The sequence below is a fragment of the Mirounga leonina genome, unplaced genomic scaffold (assembly GCF_011800145.1).
Source record: "Mirounga leonina isolate KUSES-001 unplaced genomic scaffold, KU_Mleo_1.0 Mir_114, whole genome shotgun sequence".
In the NCBI taxonomy this organism is placed as follows: domain Eukaryota; kingdom Metazoa; phylum Chordata; class Mammalia; order Carnivora; family Phocidae; genus Mirounga; species Mirounga leonina.
The window spans coordinates 21,384,902-21,411,022 of NW_023270265.1; the positions used below are offsets into that span (position 1 = coordinate 21,384,902).

Sequence of the window (26,121 nt, forward strand, 5' to 3'; positions counted from 1 at the left end):
AAAATTTGTTAAATTAATGACTGACCGAATGGGTTCGAGACTTGGTGGTGCTCTTTACCAGAGTATCCTTGGTCAAGCGACCTATCCGCCACGAGCCTCAGTTTCCCTAAGGGTCAGGCAGGGCTGGTCCCCGGGGAGAAGGTGTGGGCAAAACTTCCCGCGGCCTGAGGTGCCCAGAGTTCCCGCCTCCCCGGCGCCCGCTCCCGTGGGCTCGGGCCGCGGCCGGCCGGCGGAGCCCGAGACCCAGCGGGGGTCGCGCGGCTGGCCGCCCGGGCTGGGCTGGCGGCCGGGTCCGCCCCTCGCCCCCGTAGGCTCCGCGCTGCCCGGGCCGGGGGCGGGCCCGCCTCAGGCCGCTCCCCCGGCCGCCCGGGGGCCCGCGGCGGCGCTCGCGGCCTCTCACCCGGGGCGGACGAGTTCTGGGAAAGGCCGGCCCAGGGCGGGGGCCGCGCTGCCGCCCGCGCCGCCGTCCCGTCCCGGCAGCGCGCAGAGTCCAGGGCGCGGAGCGAGGGAGCGACGCCCGCGGGGGCGCACACGCTAGCGCGGCGGGCGGGGGCGGGGGCGGGGGCCCGGCGGGAGCGAGGGCGAGGGGCGGCGGGCCCCGGGCTCTGCCTCCGGGGCACTTGCCTGGCCGTGGCGCGCTGCTGGCACCCGCTCTGCCGCTGACACACGGTAGCGGGGACAGCGACGCCGCTAGCGACAGGCGCGTCCCACAGGGACGCTGCACTTGGGGACTCCGGCGCGACTGGCCCCAAGAGGAAAGGTGAGGAGGCGACTGTGTGGCTCGGTTCCTGAGGTGGGCGCAGGGGAGAGGCGGGCTCTCTCCGTGAGACTCCCGCGGGCCCGCGGGGGCAGCCGCCTCGGTCCGTACCTGGCGCGGGGCCCCGCCCCCACCCGGGGGAACCGAGGCCGGGTGGGGGGGGTGGGGGGCACAGGCCGGCCGCCGTCCGGCCCCAGGGCACCCCGAGTGCTTGCCTCGCTCCCGCACGCGTTCGCCTCAGTTTTCGCGGCATTTTTTGTGTACTTGTGGAGGCGGCCAGTACAGAGAGGGAAAACGTAAGCCCTTTTTGAGGCGGCACCTAGCAACTATTTCAAGAAAGGTGCTCACGAGATTGTTCCTGGAGAGATCGTTCTGCATCAAGTCCTAGAAAATACCATATTGGACCTGGGCTCACTTCAGCGACTAGAAGAATGGCCACGTCTTTTTTAATGTTCTCTGGTGCTATGATAATGAATAACGAGAGCCAGAAGTCCTCCGTTGTGGCTAATATTAAATGCACACTATAAATGTATGGGGTTCTCCCTCGCCCCCGTGCCTAGTATTTAAGCCATGAGACAGTTGGTTCAACTGACTCAACTAGTTGTTCCGTGTATGAAAGAGTCTACATATAAAGATTTAATGGCCTCATTTTCAACAGTGAGTTCCCTGAAGAGATGTGATGGGGGATTCACTTCATTAAAAAGTTTTGTTTGCACACTGTTCGTAATTGTGGTTGCATTTTGCAGAATTTGCCGGTGGGTCATTTAGATCCCTGCAAGATTAGGTACTTTTCCTTGTGTTCCTCGTCGGAACCCCTGGTGGGATTGGGTGGGGCCGCTACCGCAGAATGGGCACAGCGGACGCCAAGAATGCTGGACCCACCAGGGAAAATTTTTGAGAGCCTGTCTTGGGAGGTGGATGCAGGTGACCCCGTGGATACCCGTACAGTGTGTCACTGCGGGAGATGGGGACTTGAACTGTCTCTGGATGCTGTCTGTATGCAGCCATGTGTCTTCACAGACACTTTCTAAAGAATGCCTGAGGATGCTGTCATCTAGAACATCCTTTCCCCTTTCCTCTTCCTGAATGCTCTTCCTGCCCATTTCACCACTCTAAATCCTAACCATCCTTCAAGCTGAATTTTGTTACTGCTGTGAGGCCCTCCCTGATAAGCCCAGCCCCCAAAAGTCAACCTTCCCCTGCTGGGATTCCTGCAGCATTTTACCTTCCCTACCTTTCTCCATTCTCCTTCTTTGAGAGTTATTTCTGTGCACGTCTCATTTTCCCTACTGAAGGCATTAACCATGGCTTTCTTAGCACAGTGTTTGCAGATATAAGGCCCTCTGAAATAATTGTGGGCTGCTATTAAATGTTAAGACTTTTGTTCTTCAACACAAATCTTTACTTTGGAGGAGATACTATAATTGAAAGTATTTATTGAAAAACATAATATTTACCATTCACATTGACCTCCATTTACAGGCCCATAGAGGAGATTTTCTTTATACCTAGGAGCCATGCATAATAATTATCTGTGGTCCATGCTTTGGGACCAAGTGAGAGGTGAGAGTGAGATGAGGGACGTTCTTCCAGTCCTTCTAGTAACATAAGCTCCTTGGATGTGCTCCAAGGTTGACCCGTGTCATTAAAAATTGCATGCTCAAGTGAGTTGTGGTAAAGCTAGATTCCAGTGAAGGTGCTTGGTTTTCTTTTTCTATCTGCAACTTTTGTTAGTTACAGTCCCTTCTGGGCTTTTGTTGTATACTTTAAAAAATGAATTTAATGTGCAACTTGTTACTTATACATTTCCAAATGGATAAAGCAGAGGGCAGGGAATGTTTCCCATGCCTGGGAAAGAGGAGATATTTGCACAGAGCGAGGCTGCTCTGCGTGTGTGTGTGTGTGTGTGTGCGCGCACCTTGACAGTCCCTGCCTTCCACACACCTGGCTGGCAAGCAGCCTATGTAGGACAACAGCTGCTTCAGTCCAGACTCCTTCTCTCTGGGCCTGGGCCTACCTCTGCTGGGGGTGGGTGGGGAGAGAAGGGGGTTCCCCGGGGAACACAACAATTTAGAGTTTCTGGATTTAGAAGGAAACATAGGGAAAAAGCTAGAAAAAGCAGTAGCAGCTTGTTTAATCAAGTTGCTTTCCTGCTGACATTTGGTTGAGATCTTAGCATTGAGCAAGTAGAATTAGGTTGGGGAGAGGAAAGACAGGTGATGGGGAGCATGGTACTCCAGGAGAAGGGTTGGGAGGTATTGATGGGGCTTAGGGAAACATGTGGTCCAGATATGTGGGGTCCCCACAAAGGAAGTTGGAGAAGCAGGGTGTAGAGAAAAGATGATATCAAAGATGTACTTTGCCATGGACCAACCATGCTGTCTAGGGGCCTAGAAAGGAAGAGAAAACTCATTCCAGCATTGTGTGGTCTTCTCTGTTCTCAGGGTACAGAATTCAGGCTTATTTTTATTAAAGCAATAATTCATCTGTGTTATGGCTTAAATAGGTTTTCATGGGCCAGATCAGAACCTAGCCCTCTAGCTGTGCTATCAGTATGGTAGCCAGAAGCCACATATGGTTATTTGCTTTAACTTTAAATTAGAATTAAATGAAGTTAATGAGCCACATTGTAAGGGCTCAATAGTTGTGTGTGGCTAGTTGCTACCCTACCAGACAATGAAGATGCAGAATATTTCCATCATTTCAGAAATCCTGTCCTGGAATATTGTTCTAAAGGGTTCATGCCTGTTAATTGCCAAGATACTGATGTCAAAACCTAATTCAGTCATAAATTAAAATGTTCCTGTTTATAATCCTCTAGCAAATCTATTTAGATGCAAGTAATAGTAGCACTTGTTGGTAGTGCTTACTGCAAGCCAGGCAGTGTTCTAAGTTCTATTAACTCATTTCATTCTAACATGAGGCAGCAAGTGCCAGAGACCTGTTATCCCTTACCTGCAATTCCAAAATCAAAACAAGCTCTGAAAATTGGTTTTCATAAATTTCGCTACAAAATTTGGTCTGAGTTGACATGAGGTTATCATAGTGTTTATTTTTCTCACCTGGTGAGAACTATTCATACATTTTTATTTCAGAAAGAATGGACATGTTTGCTGTGGATCCTGCCAACAGTGTTTTGTAATATATGGCCTATGGCACTGTCTTACCATCATAAAAGACAAAAAAATTTATGATTTTGGATAAAGGAGTATGGGCCTCCATTTTCATGTCCATTTTGAAGATGGGAAAACTGAGGAACTAAAAGGTTAAGCAACTTGTGTGGAGTCATAGCAAGAAAGTCCCAGACCCAGGAGTCAGTCAGAGCAGGCTGGCTTCAGAGTCTGTTCCCTTGACCAGTGTGCTATCCTGCATCAGCCTCTGGTCTCATCACCCAGAACAAATGACTGGCCACTTTTTTTGGCTTGGTGAAGCCAGATAGCTTTAATTCAACTCATTATGAAGTTTCAGGTAGGGCTCTGGCCGAATTGTTTACCGGTTGAGGGTGAAATGCTGTGGATGGTTACACCACCACAATGGGCATGCTTCGCAGCTGTTTAGCTTGCTCCTTTCCACCTTGTGCCAATCACGGTTTATTTTGAGCCATTCGCTGTGTAAGAACCGATAGAAGAAGAGGCCATTCATTGTGGCATTGGTAAAGCTACTGGGCCCTTGTTGAAATCATTGGCACATGGGGGTTTATATACTCATAACGATTATGAGGTAGAAGGCAGGGGATGGTTTGGTCCTGGTGTATATTGACTGCTGAGCACTGGTGGGGCCATTCTGGTGGCCTGCAGGGGTTCTGAGACTTCTGGTATGGTTTCAGAGGATCTGGATCTATCTGACTCAGTTGGTTGTCTCTCCAGAGGAGACTGTAAGTTCCTCTCTTCTTTTGGAGGTTGACTAGAACTGCACACCTGGTCTGGGGTCAGGAATGGACTTTTCACTTTCCCTCTAAGTGTGGTGGCAGGAATAGGTGGTCCCTTCATTTGTAGAAATTATTTTTTTTAAGATTTTATTTATTAATTTGAGAGAGAGACAGAGAAAGCATGAGCAGGGTGAGGGGCAGAGGGAGAGGGACAAGCAGCTCAGCAGGGAGCTGGATATGGGGGCTCGATCCCAGGACCCTAAGATCATGACCTGAGCCGAAATCAAGAGTGGGACACTGAGCCACCCAGGCGCCCACATTTGAAGAAATCCTTAATTACCCCCAAGGCTTCTCCTTTGAGTATAAGAAAATGTTCTGTCTGAGCGCTCCACTATCTGTATGGATCTTTTAGTATGGGCTCCATAGGACCCCTGTCTCTCTGTATCTGGGGAGCATTTTACCTTTTATGGTACAGCCTCCAAGTCTCCTCCTAGTGATCATGGTGCCACCCTTCCCCCCGCCTCCTCATGTTATAATCATTTAAGGTGTAGGGACAAGGCACCCTGTTGGTGAAATACAAGGCACTAGAATCAAACTTACCTGGTTTACATAGGCTTTACCACCTACTAGCTGTACAACCTTAGACAAGTAATTAATCTTTCTGTAAGATAGTAATTTTACAGGGTTGCTGTGAGACCTAAGCAAGATAACTCAAAGCACTTTGCATAGTGCGAGGTACATAGTGAGTGCTCACAAAGTTAGCTGCTAATATTGTTGTTCTGGGCCTACCTACGTCTTGCCAGTCTGCAGTTTTACGCTTTGGAGAGGCGTCTGTAGTAAACTGAATAATGCCAATAGCCTCCTAAAGGTATCCAAGTCTTAAACCCAGGAACATATAAATATGTTACTTTACATGACAAAAGAGACTCAGCAGATGTGATTAAAGATTTTGAGATGAGAAAATTATCTGGATGGGCCTAGGCTGGTCAAGAGGGTTCTTATAAAAGAGAGGCAAGAGGATCAGAATCCCTAGCAGGAGGTAGGAGTAATGAGCCAAGGAATGCAGGCCGCCTAAAAGCTGGAAAAGGCGAAAAAATGGATTCTTCCCTAGAGCCTCCAGAAGGAATGCAGCCCTACCAACCCATTTTAGACTTCTGACCTCCAAAACTGTAAGATAACAAATTTGAGTTGTTGAAGCTACCGAGACTGAGGCAATTTATCACAGCAGAAATACAAAACTAAGAGGGCATGGAAGAGAAACCAGAAAGTGGTCAGGAGTGAAACAAAAGGTCTCACAATGAGGAACAAGAACAGGCAATGGGTAGTGCAAACCTTGCTGGGTACTGTACTAAGTACTTCATACCTATGAACCCGTCATCCTCACAGCAACCTTCCGAGATAGGTACTTTTGCTATCTGCATCTCAGAGAAGAGGAAGTGGAGGCACGGAGAGGTTGAGTAACTTGCCCGAGGTTACAGAGCTAGTTGTGATAGAGCTAGGATATGAATCCAAGCAGTCTGGCACTCCTAAGTGTTACCCACCCTGCTCCCCAAAGCAGGCATTTCTGTCGACTAAGTCTGACAGTATCAGCCACTGAATGGTATGTTACTGTATGGAAGGAGTATTTGAATCAGTGAGAAGGAGGGCAATGTCGTCCTCCCAACGCGGCCCCCCCGCCCAAGAAAGCCTGGTATTGAAGTGCTTGGTAAGGTTTTGCCATTCCTATCTCATATGATATGTGTGGACAGCTTGAAGCTAGAGGACGCTGGCTCTGGGAGCAGTTCCTGTGCTGGCCTCCCTCTCATGCTCCCACCTCTGTTCTTACAGCAGCCTCGCTCTCTCACCACAGACCGCTGGCCAGGCATCCTGTTGGCTCTGCTTCCCACCTCTGCCTGTTTATTGGATTTGCCTCATTCCTGACTCTCTGCTCCAGCCCTGAATTCCACCTCCTTCTGTTCCCTCAGATGCTCAAACTTGAGATGGTTAGTGTCAGGGACCAGATGGTGAGCTACCTTTGTGACTTAAGGCTGCAGGGGGAGGTTATTTTTGCCCTTTTCCTTTGGTTTATCTGGCTTCTGTTGGTTTTCTAGCTGTGCGGTTTTGTCTCTCAAGCACATAATTCGGAGTGGTATTGGTTGGGACCATTGGTTTTCAAACTGTGTTCTAAGAGTGTTTGGGGCCTCTACCAGGTGAGGGGTATGGTAGGAGAAGACCTCAGCCCTTCACCCTGCTTCTATTGCTAGAGAGACAGAGAAGTTTGAGAGGAACTAAACCACATATTAAGGCACTCTGCCCTAAGACCTTTAGCCCAGAGACTGGGATGTGCAAGATATATAATGCTGTGTTTTCTCTAATTGCATTTTACAAGTTGGGGGTCTGGATGCATGTTGCTTAGCTTTGTTTACATCCTGGCTCCACTACTTATATACAATCTGCACAACCTTGAGCAAAAGACTTGGCCTGTTGGGGCCCAAACTTCCTCATGTATGTAATGGGAGAGGCAGTAGTAGAACCTGCTTAATAAATGAGATAATCCATGTGAAGGGCTTAGATCAGTGCCTGATCACAATAAAAATTCAATGAACACTAGCTCTCAGGATCGTTTTTCTTATTACTAAGTCTCCCAGTGCCGTGGCTGAAGAAGCAGGTAGCCTCATGTCTTCGCGGAGTTCTGCTCTCTGGTGGTGCTGCAGCCGGGGGTCCCCTGTTACTCCTCTCTCTTCCTGGTTGCCCTTGAAATTTCCATCATCTCTGATAGCAGATGACTGCAGGTGCAGTGACATGAGGCTGTCTCTCATGGGTATAGCAGCTTCATCCCCCAAGGTCTCTGAGCCTTCACTGCCTTCTCCCAAGAAGCAGGGTCTCTGCTACTTTTAGGATTTGTAGGACATTTCTTCTTTTCTCCCCTGCCTGCCAGATGTAGGGGCTGGGATGGGAGGGGCAGAATGAAACTCCAGTGTCCTCCCTGCTTCTTCTCCAAGGCATTTGGTCTATAATAGACTGAATACTGTTGAATCCTTCCCCCCTCCCCTTAGGACTTAACAAAATATAAACATAAACAGAGTGGCTAAGCTTGACAGGGTTATTGGTCAGACAGGGCTGGTCAGTGCCATTATCTGCTCAGTACACATTGGTGTGTACTCTGTGGCATGATCTGCTAGGTGGTGGCCCCAACGAAATGTGCTCCACTTATAAAAATAAACTGGAAAGTCTTCAGAGGGGCTGATGATTTGTGCTCACAAGTCCAGAGGTATAGCGAAACATGATGATCATCTATATATTTTTAATGCCTTGTTAGAACGGCTACATTATAATAATAAAACAGTAAGCCTGCAATATGCAGAATTAAGGAAGAGGCAGAAGCAAGGAGAGACTCTGTTTTGGTGACTTCATTTTAGGTTTAAACTATATAATATCACTGACTATGGAAAGTCCAGGGAATGGAAAAAAAATCATTGGGAAAAAACACATGTGACCAAGTGCATACTATACACATCTGGGATTAAAATATCATATAACACAGTTTAATTTGGATATCACTGGATTTGGTTCAAGTTACTGCCATTTCTAAAGAAGTTTTGAATCATTTGTTATTATTAATAACACAAACTCAGATTTCATTGATGAACATATTTTTACCTATGTTATGTTTGCCTGGAAGAATTGAAACACTCTCTGGTAGTCTGGTTTGTCAGTCTCAGAGAGGTGGATACAATTCACAGAAGTTAAATACTTTTGGCGTGAAATTGTATTCCCTTTTTCCCCCCAAAGGCAGAATGAATTTGGATGACAGGGCAGCGCATAAACCTCACTCTGTCTGCAGTTTGTTAACTACTGGGGTTCTGAGCCGATTCCGATTCACTTCTTTGCCACTCAGCAGGCTCAATAGTCCCTAACTCAGCCTGGTTTACTGTGCTTGAGGTTTATTCTTTCATCATGCCTCCGTGTGGTTTTAAAATTCACAGTGGGAGGGATTGGTAAGGCTCCAGGCAGTGGTGAAAGAAATATGCTCAATTAATATTTGAACGTAACAGAAGAAGGTAAGAACTTCTTGAGCTATTATACATAGAAGCTATAGAAATTTACAAAAAGAAAGGACGCCTGCGTGGCTCAGTTGGTTAAGCGACTGCCTTCGGCTCAGGTCATGATCCTGGAGTCCCTGGATCGAGTCCCGCATCGGGCTCCCTGCTCGGCGGGGAGTCTGCTTCTCCCTCTGACCCTCCCCCCTCTCATGTGCTCGCTCTCTCTCTCTCTCATTCTGTCTCAAATAAATAAATAAAATCTTAAAAAAAAAAAAAGCAGTTTAGCCAAAAGGCACGTTACTACACTGCTGTAAGGTACTGTAGGAGTGGGGCACCTGGGTGGCTCAGTCGTTAAGCGTCTGCCTTCGGCTCAGGTTATGATCCCAGGGTCCCGCATCGGGCTCCCTGCTCAGCAGGGGGTCTGCTTCTCCCTCTGACCCTCCTCCCTCTCATGCTCTCTGTCTCTCATTCTCTCTCTCTCAAATAAATAAAATAAAATCTTTAAAAAAGAAATTTACAAAAAGAAAGGGCGCCTGGTGGCTCAGTTGGTTAAGCATCTGCCTTCGGCTCAGGTTATGATCCCAGGGTCCCGGGATCGAGTCCTGCATCGGGCTCCCTGCTCAGCAGGGAGTCTGCTTCTCCCTCTGACCCTCCTCCCTCTCATGCTCTCTGTCTCTCATTCTCTCTGTCTCAGATAAATAAAATAAAATCTTTAAAAAAAAAAAGAAATTTACAAAAAGAACTCCAAAAAGTGACTTTGCTGGGCCATCAGTGCAACACAGCAGTCAGCCAGCCCTGTGGGTTCTCCCATGACATCTCTTGGATCTAGGATTTTGACTACCCTTTGCTGATTGAGAAGGGGCTGGGCCTCACCAGTGCCAAGTCATGGGATGGCTGACAACAGGTGAAGTGTGCTCCCGACCCAGCCAGGCCAAGCCCAGATCAAATTAGTTACAGAGGATAAGAGAGTGTGCTCATTTCTAACCATGCTGTATATTCTAATGAATTATCACTATCTAAGCAGTCACACCTAAAATATGTCACCTATTTAGGAAGATACTAGTTAAAAAAGAGAAAATTTTTAATCCAAACAATTTTATTTTAACAACTAAAATTTTATCTTTTACTTATTAATGCAGACATTACATATCCATTTATGATTTATTAATTATTTATTATATGCTATGTCATCCAACAGTGAGAATTGAGGGCTAGAAAGGAGGGGTCCAAGTGTCCCCCCTCACTTTTAAAGTTGAAAGAACTGTCTCTTGAGAGACTCAGATTTGACCGAAGCCACCTAGCTGGGTAATGGCAAAACTGAGACCTTTGTTTCAAACAGGATTAAGACCATACTGTAGAGGGGCGCCTGGGTGGCTCAGTCATTAAGTGTCTGCCTTCGGCTCAGGTCATGATCCCGGGGTCCTGGGATCGAGCCCCACATCGGGCTCCCTGCTCGGCGGGAAGCCTGCTTCTCCCTCTCCCCCTGCTTGTGTTCCCTCTCTCGCTGTGTCTCTCTCTGTCAAATAAATAAATAAAATCTTAAAAAAAAAAAAAAAGACCATACTGTAGATACATAATACACAGTTTTAAATTCTGGATTCTTTGTCTGACATTCCATCATTAAGATGTTTCCACATCATTCAGTGTTTCCAAACCTTGATTTCAGTGGCTGGGTCTCATTGTATTGTGTGGTCCTGTGGAGGACTTATTTATCACTCTAATGCTGGACATTTAGCTGTTGATCCCTGATTTTTTTTCTATTTAAATACCTCTCCATTGCCCAGATCTCTAATTCTTTCTTTAGTACAGAGTCTCTAGAAGTGGAATTACCAGATGAAAGTGTAGAAGTTTCTTAGAGACTCCAGATACATATTGCCAAAATGCTCTCCAAAAAGGTTGTACCAGTTTGCACTTCTACTAATGATATACTAGAGTGGTTTTTCCAGTGGATGTCAGTGAAAGATACCAGACTTGGTATTTCATAGTTTGAATGTGCATTTCTTTGATTACTAGAAGTAAGATATCATCATTGTGCTTTCTCTTGGTTATTTAATAGTAGTTTTTTCCATTTGTCTTTTTTTTTTCTTTTTACGTGAGACTTCTTAATGAATTAAGAATGTAACATCCCTGCATTCTGTATTTTTGCAAGTATTTTCCTATCTTTGTCACTTGATGCTGTTTTTCTCAACTAGCATTTCCTGGTTGCAAAATAATACACGTTTATTTTGGATAATTTCAGAACTAGAGAAAAGTACGATAAAGAAAAAGTCCAAAAATCATGCACAATTCCACTATCTAGAGTAATTAATAACATTTGGTTCATGGCTTTCTAGGTTTTTGTCCTTGTTCTTCCCCCCACCCCGCCGTTGAGATCATGTTTTCATGTTTTATATGTTTTCACCTAACTTTGTTAATCATAATTAAGCAGATTGTGCTTATCTCTGCTATGGGATACTATCTAAAATATTAATGAAATATTATATTTTTGAAATGTTTAGCATATTTTTTAATGTATAGAAAATTTTAATTTCTGTATGACCATAGGTCTGTGTCCTCCCTGGTAATTACTTCCATGGCCTTTAAATTTGTAGTTTTTATCTATTTTCTATGATTAACTATATTTTTTAGATTTTCAGGCTTTTAGTTACATTCAGCTTTTCATTTGGAATCAGTTTTTTGTCCATATTATGAGTTGAAGACCTAAACTGTTTTCTAAATACTTAATTTTCCTTAATAATATATTTATTTCCTCATATATATGTTTATATTCCTTATATAATTTCCTTGAATAATATATTTATTGGATAATTCTAGACAATTCCTAATCTCATCTTGTATATTCTAAAGTCAGTTTTAGGACTAAGATAATCTATCTGCAAATGCTTGAGTACCTCAGTGTTTTAGTTATGTTAGCTTTATAATGTATATTTGTATCACATAGAGGCAGTTCTCTCTCATAATTATTCAAATTTTCTTTATTATTATTTTTTTGCTTATTCTTGTAAATTAAATTTTGAGACATTGTGTCAGATCTCAAAAATCCACTGAGATTCTGATTGGGATTATAATAAACTTATATATTAATTCAGAAAGAATGAATGTGTTTATAGTATTAGTCTTTATATACTCCTCTGTTTCTTTTTCTTTTAAAAAATTTATTATTGAAGTATAATTGACATACAATGTTGTATTAGTTTCAGGTGTACAACATACTGACATGACAATTCTATACATTACTCAGTGCTCACCACAGTAAGTGTAGTCATCATCTGTCACCATACAACGTAATTACAATATTATTCACTATATTCCCTATACCGTAATTTTCCACCCACCCACCTCCCTTCTGGCAACCACCAGTTCTCTGTATTTAAGGGTTTGTTTTGTTTGTTTGTTCATTTGTTTTTTAGATTCCACATATAAGTGAAATCATACGGTATTTGTCTTTCTCCATCAGATTTATTTTATTTCACGTAATACCCTCTAGCTCCATCCATATTGGATGGCCAGATTTCATTCTTCTTTATGGCTTAGTAATATTCCATTGTGTGTGTATATGTGTGGGTCTGTATGTATGTGTATATATATGTATGTGCATATATATACATCACATCTTCTTTATCATTGATAAGAATGTTTCTTAATGTTTCTTCAAATGTTTTTATGTCTTTCAGTTAAATTTTATAGTAGCCTTCATATTAATCATATTTTTCTTATTTAAAAAATGTTTTGTGTGTTTTGAGACACCTGGGTGGCTCAGTTGGTGTTAAGTGTCTGCTTTCAGCTCAGGTCATGATCCCAGAGTCCTGGGATCAAGTCCCACGTCGGGCTCCTTGCTCAGAGGGGAGCCTGCTTTTCCCTCTGTCTGTCATTCCCCCTGCCTGTGCACGCGTGCGCTCTCTCTCTCTCTCTGACAAATAAATAAATAAAATCTTTAAAAAATGTTTTTTTTTTTATTTAATCAACTTAATTTTTTAGCTAATTCTCTTCAGCTTTCTAGGTAGAGAATTGTATTATCTGCAAATAATGATTATTTCTCTTTTGAATCAAAAATTCCAGAACATTAATAACTAAGAATAAGGATAATAGACCTTTTAATTTAATCCTGATTTTAATGGAAATGCTCTTCATATTCATTAAGAAATATAATGTTGTCTTTTGGTTTTAAAAAGTTTAAATCACTTTAAGAAAGTAGTTTCATATTCACAGATTTAAAAAAGAAATAAAAGAGAATTGACTTATGTCACATGCCAAAAAGTTAATCTTTGAAGTGATTCTATGCTTTTTTCCACATTTGACTACTAATGTGTTATATTATGTTAACAAATTTCCTATCATTAAACCATACTTGCAGTCTCATTGTGGCAGTTTATTATCATGGTGTTAATGAATTATATCTCTAAGATAGAGAATAATCTGGAACCCATTTAGATTTTACTTTGGAATTTTTTTTAGTTAGCTTTATTTTAGCCTTGGTCATCATAGGCTGGTGTTAAAATTAGCTTGCTGCTCCTGAGTATGCATAGATTGGATTCCAGGGGACCCCCATGCCTTCCTGAGAGTGACAGGGGCAGCTTCCCATGTGGTGAGGAGCTGAAGATGCTGTTTGTGTGGCAGAGAGTGAGGAGGATAAAGTGCATATCAGAGATTGGTTAACTGAGGCTCTTCCTGTGTCGTGAAAATGCAGTCAGTACCTTTGTTTTGTTTTTTTTTTTTTAACACTTTTAACACAAAGAAGCACTCTTACTTCTTTGTGTCTCTCATAACGTAGGCAGAATTGGAATTCTGCTATTAGCTGATTCCAGGCACCGAATGCAGACCTCCTTTTCTGGAGCAGTGGGGTGTTAAGTAACACATCAGCAAACCCACAGGACAGGCATGAGCTGCTGCATCATTGCCTAAGAACCTAGTAGTTGTCAAATTCAGTGTCTAAGCTTAGTTTAGGTGAAAGGCTAAGAAAAATTGTTCCTGGGGCACCTGGGTGGCTCAGTCGGTTAAGCGTCTGCCTTCTGCTCAGGTCATGATCTCAGGTCCTGGGATCGAGCCCCATATTGAGCCCCGCATGGGGATCCTTTCTCAGTGGAGAGTCTGCTTCTCCCTCTCCCTCTGCCCCTTCCTGCACTCCTGCACACTTTTCCTCTCTCAACTAAATAAATAAAATCTGTTTTTTAAAAAAAGTGTTCCTAAGGCACATAAAAAGGAAGAAAGAAGGCAGTTACAAAACTTAAAAATATTAAATGGTGAATACTATACATGTGCATTTGTCAGGTACAGGATTGAGAAGCTGACCCCAAAATGTAGCTGCTATGTGGGTGTCTTTGTGGAGAAGCTGAGGAGAATCTGAACCTCAGGTGTAGGAGATGGTTGGTTGTCTCTTCACCTTTGCCTTCTTCACGCTCTTGCTACTTACATGTCACCCTTCATTCCCTGTCTCTTCATTTTTTTCTACAATTTTGTTTTTTCACAACCTTCTTTTCTCATCCATTTGTCGCTCATACATGCTGAGGTCATTTTGAGTGACTCCAGTGTGTCAGGCACTGCATGGGCTGGTGGGATGAGCAAGACCCCCACAGCCACTGCCTCCCTGCGCTTGCTGAGCCAGGCAGTAATGCAGGTAAGAACCCAACAATTTCTGTGATTTGTGAAACAAGATGTTACTAACTCTCTCCCTTTCACTCTATCTCATTTATTTATTTATGGAAAGGTAGTATAAAACATCATGACTGAGGAATTATTTACAAGTCATAAAATAAGACAATATTTTGTCAAAGGGGCTTGGTTAAAAATATGGCTCAATTCATGGGAATCTCATGCTGCTACTTGGTGTTTTCTCGAGCAAAACATTTTCATCCTCATGTCTTCCCTTTTGAAGACATTTCTTTTCAACTTGAAGAATTCTGGAAGCAAAGGCTGCCAAGATAAAGAACGTGGCCCATTCCAAGGAATAGACGAGAATGCGTAAGAAGAAGCAGCAAATAGTCACCTTGTGACTAGTTCTGTTCAGTGCAGAGGCTCAGGGGAAAGCTTGGGAGAATGCCCAGGATATTGGTTGCTGTTGTATTGAGGAAGACAGTCAGGTCCTTCTGGAGTATCTAGTTTACGTAAATGCTCGGCTATTGATTTATTTTTGCTTTTTACTTTTTGAAGTAGACTGCTATTGGTTGGTTCTGTAAAGAGAATTTACAAAAAGTAAATTTACTTTTTGAGATAGACTGCTATTGGTTGGTTCTGTAAAGAGAATGTTGACTGTATTCCTAATTTTATACCCAGGATTTTGCCATCAAAGATCTTTCAGTCCAGTTAGGGAGACAGGACACAAATACTTGAAATTTTCAGTGTCCTTGCAAAGAAATGGCTGTCTCTGGCCATTTGTTAAATGGCATGAGTCCAGGAGAGGGGGCTCTGGGTTGGAGTTTTCTGGGGCTTGACCGAGGCAGGGTATGGCTTGATAGAAAGAATGGAAAGGTGTTCCTGCTTGGGAAGAGGTGAAGCAGTCTCAGAAGGTCTGTTCACAGGAGAGCATGGCCAGGTGGGCAGGGTTTCCTTTGAGGCCTTCTTTCTTCTTGTTTGCTCTGCATAAATGTTGGGGTTCCTTAGGGTAAATCGACCTCCATGAGTTGAGTTTCACCTTTACATCAGTGGCTCCAGATCTTTTTGTGGCCCACTCCTCACTCTTGAGCTCCAGACCTGCATATCCAACTGCCTGCGTGACATCTTCCCAAAACTCGTGTCTCAAATTGGACTCAGTCTTTTCCCAAACCTATTTCTCCTGTATTCCTTATTGCAGTGACTAGAACCCTTATCGACCCATTTACGGAGACCAGAAACCTTAACTCTCCAAGGCTATCCCTTCTGAGTCCATGGTCTCGTAGCACTGGGGGCTTCTCCTTCCCATTTCAGTGTCTGTCTTTCCCAATAAAGCATATGCTCCGTGAAGCCAGGGACGGGGACTGCTGTCAGTGTTCACTTCTCTTATCTCCAGCCTCAGCATAATATTGAGCCAGTGACAAATGTTGATTGACTGACTATATTAATTGAATTTCCTGTCCATTCTGCCTTCTAAATATTTCCCTGGCTAGGCAGAACTCAGTTCTAAATCCAGCTTTGCTGTTTACTAGCTGGGTAATGTTGATATTTTTTAAATTTTATTTTGAGATAATTTTTGATTTATAGAACAAGCTACTTTTAATTTCACTTTACATCATTTTCTAAATCCGTAAAATGAACATAATCATAGTACCTACCTAGATTTGTAGTGGATTAAATGAAATAAAGCACATGAAGCATTATTACTCTGTTTGACAGGTGCATACTCTATACTGTTATAAAGTTAGGTTTGAAGCTAGAATGTTGGAGGCCTTTAATGCAGGTTAAGGGGTGTGTGTCTTGTCTTTTAGAAGGTGAGGATCCATGAAAGTTTCCAACTGTGTGGTGGAAAAGCCATGAGCTCTGGAATCAACAGACATGGGTTCAGATCAGAACTCTACCACTTAATAGCTCTGAGGCTTTTCACACCTTAGTTTTAAAACCTCTAAAATTAGGGGGTGCCTGGGTGGCTCAGTCGGTGTCTGCCTTTGGCTCAGGTCATGATCCCCGGGTGCTAGGATCAAGCTTTGCATTGAGCTCCCTCCCCAGCAGGGAGCCTGCTTTTCCCTCTGTCCCTGCCCGGGCCCCCGCTCCCCCGCTCCCCCGCTCCCCCGCTCATGCTCTCTCAAATAAATAAATAAAATCCTTCAAGAAAAATAAAACCTCTAAAATTAGGACAATAATACCTTGTATCAGGAATTGTTGTAAGGTATAAGTGAGATGGTATTTGAAGAGTGACACTGATTTGTTTGTTTTAAAGTTACTTTCTTTCCTCCAGTGATAAGCTCTGGGTTCCCTTGGAAAGAGATCTGTGGTACAGAGGCTTGTCTTTGGCTCAGCCCAGCCTAACGTTTTTGTCAGATACTTAAATGAAGCCTGATTTCCTAAATTTGCAGATGATTTAGCGTTGGAATAGCTGACACAGTAGGTGATGGAATGGAGGCTCAAAATGACCTCAACAGGCTGACATGGGAAGTCAGGCATCTAGCAGGTGGATCAAAGCAGTCAGGAGCAAGGGTACCACTTGGAAGGTGATTCCACAGTCCAGGTCATGGATGGAAAGGACCTGACTGAACTGGGGTGGTGTCAGTGACAACAGAAAGGAGTTAACAGTTGGGAAGAACTTTTTTGAAAAATCACTAGAATGTTGCAGTTAACTGGGTGAATATGTGGATAAAGAGGGCTAGAGATGAATGGGAAGCTTCCTTTCTTGGTTCCTGGGAAAAAGAAGGTTCCAGTTAATAGGAAGGAGGAAGTTAGGCAAAAGAATTGAATTAGGGAGAGGAGGAGGGCAGGAGTCTGGTTTTGTACATGGGGTGTTGGCTCTACCCAACAGGAAGTTGGAAAGTCAGGACTGTAGCTTGTGGGAGAGAGAGGCTGTGTCTGGAAAGAGGCGTTTGGGAGTCATCCACACGGAGGTGATAGTTGAAGTCGTGGGTGGGAGGGAATGGGATGGCCAAGGAGTGGCCAGTGCTATTCAGAATCATTAGCGTTGTTGGCTCTAACTTGAGATAAGCAGGATAAACAAACCCTTGCCCAAGTGGGAACTAGTTCTACTGCCTTCCTCAGGCTCTTTAACTCATTCAAGCAAAGTTTTACAGGATGGAAAAAAAATCACATACAATAATTTCAGATTTAAAAAATTGTATTTTTGATTTGTATATTATTACTCATTTTTAATTATACAAGTAATACATTCTTGATTGGAAAGAATATAAACATTGTGTAAACACAGATAAAGTAAAAGCCCCCATTAACATTAACCCTTGTCCAACTTTACTTTCTTTTTCAGAAGCAATCACTGTTACAAGTTCAGTGGGTGTTCTTACAAACTTTTTTTTTATGCATTTATACATACACACACATACACATAAAGATATGTCTTTGTTTTTGTGTGTGTGGTTTTGTTTTGTTTTATATAAGTGAGCTCATAAAATGTTTTATTCTTTAATTTTTACTTTATTTTTCTTAAAAGTATTCTAATTTATTAATTTTTAAAGATATATTTATCCATTTGAGAGAGACAGAGAGAGAGTAGGGGGAGGGGTAGAGGGAGAGAGAGAGCATCCCAAGCAGAGGCGCCCGACGCGGGTCTTGATCCCACAACCGTGAGATCACAACCGGAGCCAAAATCAAGAGTCAGACACGTAACCAACTGAGCCATCCGGGTGCCCCAATTTTTACTTTTAAAAATGAAACAATATGCTTTGAAACTCTTTCCAGGTAAATTTATCTAGATCTGAGTCATAAAAACAGCAAAATCTGTTTTCCTGGGTACGAATGTACTATGTTGTATTTAATCATTCCCTTATTGATGGAATATGCCATGTTTCCAACTTTTGCATCCGTCTGTCCTGCAGACACTGATTGCTTGTACTGTGTAGGAGACTGCCCAGTAGATACTAGGATATGTTGGTCCATAGTAAGCCAGGGGTTTGCAAGCTGTTGGAGTCAATGAGAAGCACATCCTCCAGGGTCAACTATGAATATGCTATTAACCTTATGATGGAGAATTTCTTTGTCAGACTCAGCCACTTGCTGTGTTCAGCTGTGCCAGGGCCTTCTCGGTGCCTTAAGCTGAAGGAGCTGGAAGTAGTGGGGAGAAAGGGAAAGGATGAACCCATGCTAATGAGATGAGGACTTTCACCTCTCTCCCCAAACCAAAGTTGGAGTGATTGATTTGGGGAGGGGTAGGTTGGGTTTGAGAACGTTTTTCTTTTTACAAATATTATCAAAATGAATATATAAAGTTTTAAATTCCCACTTGGGAGCTTCTGAAAATATATCCCCCTGTGAGAAACCGATTCGTTGTTTCCTTTTCTCTCAAGTGCAGGGGCCTGAGGCAGCTCCAGTGTAAGGACAGCAGGGAAAGGAAAGGAAGAAGAACCCCCTTCTGACCTCCTTTATCCCAACCCACCCATTCTCTTCCTTCTCCCTCCCTCTCTTTTTCTGGTTTTCTTGTCTTCGATGCTCTGAATCATACCACATCTAGTGAGCAGATTTGGGGCATAAGTGTTTTATGCAAAAACACCAGGGCCCTTATTTTCTTTCTCTTCATTTTTGCTACCTTCACTCAGGACTCAGAGGAGGGTCCACTTTGGGCTACAATGCAGGGAATCATGCTGGTTCTTCTTCTCCTCTTCCCTCTGTTCAGGACCGACTCAGCAGCTGGGCGTCTCTGCCAGGCTGTCAGGAAGCACCATCCCAAGGCAAGACTGCCAAGAGCCGGGCTTCACAGGCAGTCGTGTCCTCTAGCATGTGTGACGAGTCTGGCTGGGAAATTTCTTGGGATCTCTCCAATTCCCCAAGCCAAGCCCCTCCCAACTCGAGTCCTCAGCACAGTGAAGACTGGGGGATCTTTTTCATTTCACCTGTTTCTACTCCAAGGCAAGCCGAACTGACCCTTGGGGCTGCTAGACCAATGAGTGGGCTCATCTCCACACGGCTCCCTCAGACATATGTCTGCAATGTAGCTCTGATCTGCTACCTGCAGGAAGATGATCGCTACCCACTTCTTTGGGTACATGTCCCAGCCTCCTTTTCCACTTCTGACCCCCACCTGTCCCCTGGCACCCTGGACACCCCGGCAGTAAATACCTAATGCTTTCACTACTTGGAGCTTCCTAAACGCAACACATGGTCTTCCTGTTCTGTGCCTTACCTTGGGCTGCTCACTCTTCCCCTCCCGTCTTTCCTCTGTACTTTAAATTCAGTTTAGGCGTCAGTCATTCTAGAAAGCCTTCCCCGACACACACACACACACACACACACACACACACACACACCCCTCCAATGTCATATACACCTCATTGACCTTGAGTTTTTCATTTAGTATCTGTGTCTCCCACTCCAGTATGGCAGTCTGAGTCACCTCTCTGCCCCCGGGTCTGAGCCCAGGACGTGGAATATACTGCGCACTCAGTTTATGCTTGTTGAACTCAAATGACCTGGGGCAGGGACTATCTTTGTGGTTCTTCTAGGTTTGCCCACCTGACAGATTCCTAACTTCCTAAGTCACATCTTGTTATTTGAGAAATAATGCCTCATTAGTGAGAAAACTCACTGAGAGGGCTTGCCTTATAGTAAATTGTGTTGCATTATATTTGGACGGTTTGCAGGGTGGAGCGTCATCGTTTTTAGATTCCAGACAAGTCTCTGCCTAGGATGAGTGCGGGGAGTAAGGAGGAGCCATATAACGTGTCAGGGTCACAGAGGAGGCTCCTTGAGGTGCTCAAGGCGTCATGAAGTGCCCTCCCCCCACCCCCCACAATAACCCCACCTAGCATGTGGAGTCTTTCCTTTTACCAAGCACCTTGGCCACAGCTGATTTCCTATAAATCATCTTGGGAGGTAGAAGGAAACAATTTATACATAATTTAACAAAAGAGGCTGATTCATTTATTTATTCTACAAATATTTATTGAGTTCCTACTATGTCTCTGCTTTGGGAACATGGCAGTAGACAAAACTACTTTTGCAGCTCTCAGGAAGCTCTGGTCCTAGTCGCAGGATGCCAACAAGTAACTAGCATACAAATAAGTAATACATATAATTTGCAGTGGTGGTAAATGCTTAGAAGACAATCAGGCAGTGTAATATGACAGAAAGCAATGGGTGGGAGGGGAGAAGGGCTGCTTTAGAGCTTCAAAGCCTTTCTGAGGTGATGACATTTGAGATGAAGTCTGAAAGGTGAGAAGGAGCCAGCTAGGTGATGTCTGAGGGAAGTGGGGTGACTTGCTGAAAGTCCCAGGCTGGAGCCAGTGCTGAAGCCGTGAAGCAAGCTTGCTCCCCGATGTCCCTTGAGCACCTCTCTCCTCTCTCTGCCATGTCCAGGGACCCCCATGAGTATGTCGGGGACAAGCTGTGGGCAGGAAGGGGATGAGCCATGCTAATATGCGCTAGGAACTCTCACCAAGCATGGGCCCTGTCAGCTCGCCTTGGAGTGTGCACAGCCAGTCCAGAGCTGATGAGGGGTCACCTGGGGGCCAGATTTCTTCACCATTTGTCTCTCATTAGGTCCCTTTCACAAGGGATCCCTTAAGAGTAAACCTCGCCTCTTTCCAGATCAGCAGGAAAGGGGTATGACAAACTCCTCTACAAGGCAGCTAAGAGGTTAGCATCCTGCCCTGTTTTTTAAATTGTTATAAAGTATACATAACATAAAATTGGCCATTTTAACCATTTTTTAAGTGTACAGTTCACATTCTTGTGCAGCCATCAATACCATCCATCACCAGAACTAGTTCTTCTTCCCAAACTGACACTCTGTACCATTTCAGCACGAACTCCCTGCCACCTTTTTTAAGGCCCTGGTGGATCCTGGGTAATGAAATGAATCCCATTTTACAAAAGCCTCTCCCCCGGTAAATTTAGCCTCCTCGTGTTTAATGCAGTATCATTAATATAGTCTGAAGACAACTGGCACCAGGGTCACCCGGTTGGTGGGGAGAAGAAGGGGAAATGCCTGTTGAAATTTAGATCTCCCCTCTCCTTCCTGAATCAGAATCTCATCCAAACCTGTATATTTGTACCAAGTCCCCCACATGATTATGATGCTGACGTAAATGTGAGAATCACTGGTTTCAGCCTCATGGGAAAAACACGTGAGGAAGAATATTAGCTAGGGCATAGAATGCTTGTTGTGGGGAAGTAGCTACCTGCATTTGAATATCTGCTTCCCCAGTGGCTAGCTGAATAATTCTGGGCAAGTTGCTTAATCTCTAAACCTGTTTTCTTATCTCTAAATTGGAAATTGTGGTCTTAGTACACACCTCACCAGGGTTGCTATGATGATTGAATAAGACACGAGATGTTCAGATGGGGGCCTCGCATGGATGGTCTCAGGTCTTGATGTGGCCCATAGGTAATGAGGTGACCCAGGAGACTGCTTTACACAGGGTAGTTCTATTTTCTTGAGGAGTTATGGGTAAAGTGGATCAAAATTTGCTATTCCAAAAATGTTTTGTCTTTTGCTGTCATCCCACTGTAGGAAAGCAATCAACGTTATTAGTCAGGATAGGAAATATATAGATACGCCTGCAGCAATTGATAGGGTAAAATATTTTTCTTGAAAAATCCTTTCAGAGATGGGTTCATGTGGAGAAATTCCTGAGAGGAATGGTTAGGTGATTAATATTAATGCATGTAGTGCTTAGTTGTGGGAAATAATTAAGAAAATGAGGCTTTGGCACCTGTCCCAGATACTTACCACCACCCCACTTTGGAAAAAGGGCAATTAAGGTTGTGTAAAGATGTTCTGGATGGCTGGTGCAGTAGTAGTTTGAGAGTGTATCATAGTAATTGGTCAGAGAAGCTTTCTGAATAGAATGTGGCTCTGCAAAAAGGAAGGTAGAGGGAGTTCAGGAGTGATGACCAGGACACAAAAGTGGGGGTGAATAGGTAGGTTCAGGGAGCAGCAGACCAGACCACTCTGGCTGAGGGGAGTATCAAATCGGTGGGTTGGAGAGTCTGGTTTTTATTAGGTCACCTTCAAACTTGGCTCTGTTTGGCCTAGTTTAAATAAAATATCACCTGAACCTAGCATATATCTCCTTGATAAATTTCAATTAGAATCAGTAGTTTTATGGACCATTTGTACTTAGTGCTTAGCATAGGATTTGGCACATAGTTAGGTGCTCAAAAATTTTTTGTTGAATAAGTGAATGAATGAATCATACCCTTTGGTTGACCAGCCCTTGCAAGAAAGATTGGAGCAATCTGGAAGTTAATGTACTCCAAGGACAGTATTACAAATATATCGAACAGGTGAGATTAGGCATGATTTCAGGTGGGCATTTTCCATGATTTCCTCCTTTGTAAAATAATATTTAGAATGTTGGGAAAGGGAGTGTTGATGTTTATATAGATTTCATTATGCCCCAAAATTATTCCTTTGGACAATATAAATACTAAAAGCAGGATAAAAATGGAGAATATAGTTTCAGTTCTGTAAAAGGTATATGTTCATGGGGAAAAACTGGAAGGAAGTTATAAGAAAATTAGGACTTACCTAATGACCTTACCTCATGTTTTCTACTTTATGCTTATCAGAATTTTTTCAAATTTTCTACAGTAGATCTTTTACTTTTATAATCAGAAAAATACAACATGTTATTTGTTAAACAGTATAGAATGTGGTCCAACAGTCTTGCCAAAACTTGCTTTGTTTTTTTAGCCCCGGAAATCATAAAAATCATAACTGATACTTGGAATAATGATATGGTGGTAACAAAAATGAACTCTACCTTACCAAGTATCATATGACATCATTGATTTACTGAGGAGCCTATTCCATCCAGGTCCTGAGATTGGCCATCTCATGGCTCCTTGCTTCCACCTGCATATCCTCACCCTCCCTGGATACCCCCTGCCCTCCATCACCTGTTAGAGGCTCATGAATGTCCTGAAAACTGGTAATGCAGGTCAGAGCAACCTTGCTTGCTTCAAATTGTGGACTCTGCAAACAGCTCTGTACTTTGGGTTACACTGCCCTGAAAAATAGCATAAGTGCCAAGGTATTGGCCTACAGACTTAAAAAAATTAAATAACAACAATAGCAAAACCCAAAAAACTTATTTGCTTCATTTTCTTTTCAACTAGGTAAAAAGTATGAATAATATTTCTTCTCCCTTTTGGATGAAGACTACTTAGTGATAAATCAGGGGCACAGCTAAAATGAACTTTGAGTGTTAAGGAGGCCATTTGCATTTTTAACCCTACTGAAAACAAGCCATTAGAGTAATATCAGCTGTTTGTCAGCTGTTGGCTTGGGCTTTCACCCAGAATTTGATGTCATTGGTGAGCATCCATAGGGAACAGGAATTATTTTTAAGCTTGTTGACCAGAGGACCTCTGAAGATCTTCATTGGTATGGTGTTAAATATAATGCAAATATAAAGAAGAAAATGGCTAGAAATGGTTTTCTTATGCATTAAGTATGTGGATTTAAAATGCTTTCCATCTTTTAGGGCTTTATGGGAGAGCTTCTGTGAAACTGGAGAGTTATTTAGTCTGGAAAATGTTTTACTCCATGAGATGATGAAATGTAGGCTAGGTATCAGATGTGGTGCAACCAGGTAGGAGGGAGATTAAGAAGCACAGCCATGAAGAAAAGAGTTTGCAGGAGCTGAATCATATCCTATTTTGATTAAATCAGGATCATTTTACTGAGAGACTGTAATGTGAGAATGTGTTAGTGTAGTAGAGCAGTTCTATTATGTTTATCTCATCCAGAGTGAGTTAGTTTTCATCACATGTATTTTTAATTCTTTGGAAAGACAATTACATTAATTGAGGAATGACTTATAGAATACCAGTTTGGGGAAAAAAAAATTTGGTGAATGGGTGTGTTGATATTACAAACTATTAAAAATTGCTTATATTATGAGCTATAGGTATCCCAGCTGAATGGTGGCAGTTCGCTGTTTGGGGAAGCCTGTTTTATTTGTAATGCATAGGATAGGTAATACAAGGGCTTCAAGGAAGCAGCTCTGGGTTCTTCCCAGTTTTCTCTTCCCTTTCACTGTAAGGCTTCCAAAATGTCTGCCTTGACCTGATATGAGAACTTTTCAGCATCTATCCAGGATGGTTCTACTGCCTCTGCTGCCATTATGCTTAGTGAGGACAGGGTAACCTCCACATGCCAGTCAACCTACAACCTCCCATCCCATCTCCAAGACATGGCCCAAACTCCTTCTCACATCCATTTTCTCCCTGGCTTCATTTCCCAGGCTAGAGTCCTCTTTTAAAGACTATGACATTCTCTGGGAAGTCTTTGCTGATAAGACTTGAGTGCATGCTGATTTCTGCCATCTCTTATCTTCACTTTTTATCAGTTACACAATGAGTACACACACTGTTGAATGATTCTCTCACTTTTTAACTGCCTGCCTGGATTATTCAGGATTTTATGATATTAACTCATATCCTAAGTTTTTTCTTTATGGTTCTGTAACAGTGAATGATTTTCCTGTGGGCAGGGATTGTGCCTTTCTCTTCTTGTGAAGTCAAGTAGTCCCTTGCACGTATGTGCTGACACCCAGTAAACTCGTAGAGCTCAACTTAAATAATTCAGCTGCTTGCACTGGATGCGATAAAAAATCACCACCTACTAACATAAAAATAGTATTCTACAGAGAACTATCATTAGCAAGTATTTATTGAGCCTTTATTTTTATAGTCCTGGGAGGTGATTTAAAAGAAATAAACATGGTTCTACATCAGGAAGGAGTATGTGATGACTCTGGATATGATAATAAGAATAGAGGGTATTATTTTTTGAGGGATTACCACTTCAAAGGGTTATTGTGAAGGTTATAAGAGAAACTATTATTCCCCCCGCCATGTTACAGATATAAAAACTAAGCCTTAGCAAAGTTAAATGGAGATGGATCCAAACTCAGATCGAATGATTCCACAGCCCTGGTGTTATGTCAACACCATATTGTACGGTTGAGCAGGTTGTTCAGTGCTTGGAGGTGCCTGGCCAAGGGCACAAGTGGGATTGAAATGCAGCCTGTAGTCCACTTGAAAAGCTAATGGAGGGGAAAGTATACAGTTGGGGAAGTGTATATTGTGTATACTACCTCTTTGTGCCATTTTGTAGTCTTAATCTGTGCTGTTTTATACAGTTGCCATGAGCCACATATGACTGTTGAGCACGTGAAATGTGGCTAGTGCAGCTTGGGAGCTGAATGTTTAATTATACTTAATTTAAATTAATTTTTTTACTTAAACTTAAATGGCCACATATGGCTAGAAGCTACTACATTAGCACAGGTCTAAAACTTCAAATAAATGCAATCATTCAGTGCCTGGCTTCTTTCACACAACCTAATGTTTTTAAGATTCATCCACATATGTTACATAATCAGGAGATCATTCCTTTTATTGCTGAGCAGTTCTTTGATTGCATGAATATGCCACAGGTGGTTTATTTATCTGTTGATAGACTTTTGGGTCGTTTCCAACAGTTTGGGCCGTCATGAATAAAGCTGCTAAAGATATTTGCATACAAGTCTATTTGTGGATGTATGCTTTTATTTTTCTTCTACCAGTGGAATTTTTGGGTCATCTGGTAAATGTATATTTAACTTTATAAGAAGCTGTCAAACTTTTCACTGTACCAATTTGTATTCCCACCACAATATTCCAGTTTCTCCAAGTTTGCACCAACTTTGGTATGGCCAGTCATTTTAATGTTAGCTATTCTAGTGGGTATGAAGTTCTATCTCATTGTGATCTTAATTGATGTTTCCCTGATGACTAATAACATTGGACATCTTTTCATGTGCTTGTAGGTCATTTGTATTCTTTTGTAAGGTGCTTATTCAAACTTTTGTGCATTTTTAAAAATACTGTTATTTGTCTACTTATTGAGTTGTAGGTAT

At 42.9% G+C, this 26,121-nt stretch overlaps 1 protein-coding gene across 1 annotated transcript in view; it reads left to right on the plus strand.

Moving 5' to 3' along the window:
- Positions 1-559: 559 nt before the first annotated feature.
- The window catches only part of PLCE1 (phospholipase C epsilon 1), a 315,612-nt gene continuing 290,050 nt past the window's right edge, over positions 560-26,121 (plus strand). The window contains exon 1 of the mRNA XM_035025358.1: positions 560-760. The gene's annotated coding sequence lies outside the window, so the exon portion shown is untranslated. The remainder of the gene's footprint in view (positions 761-26,121) is intronic.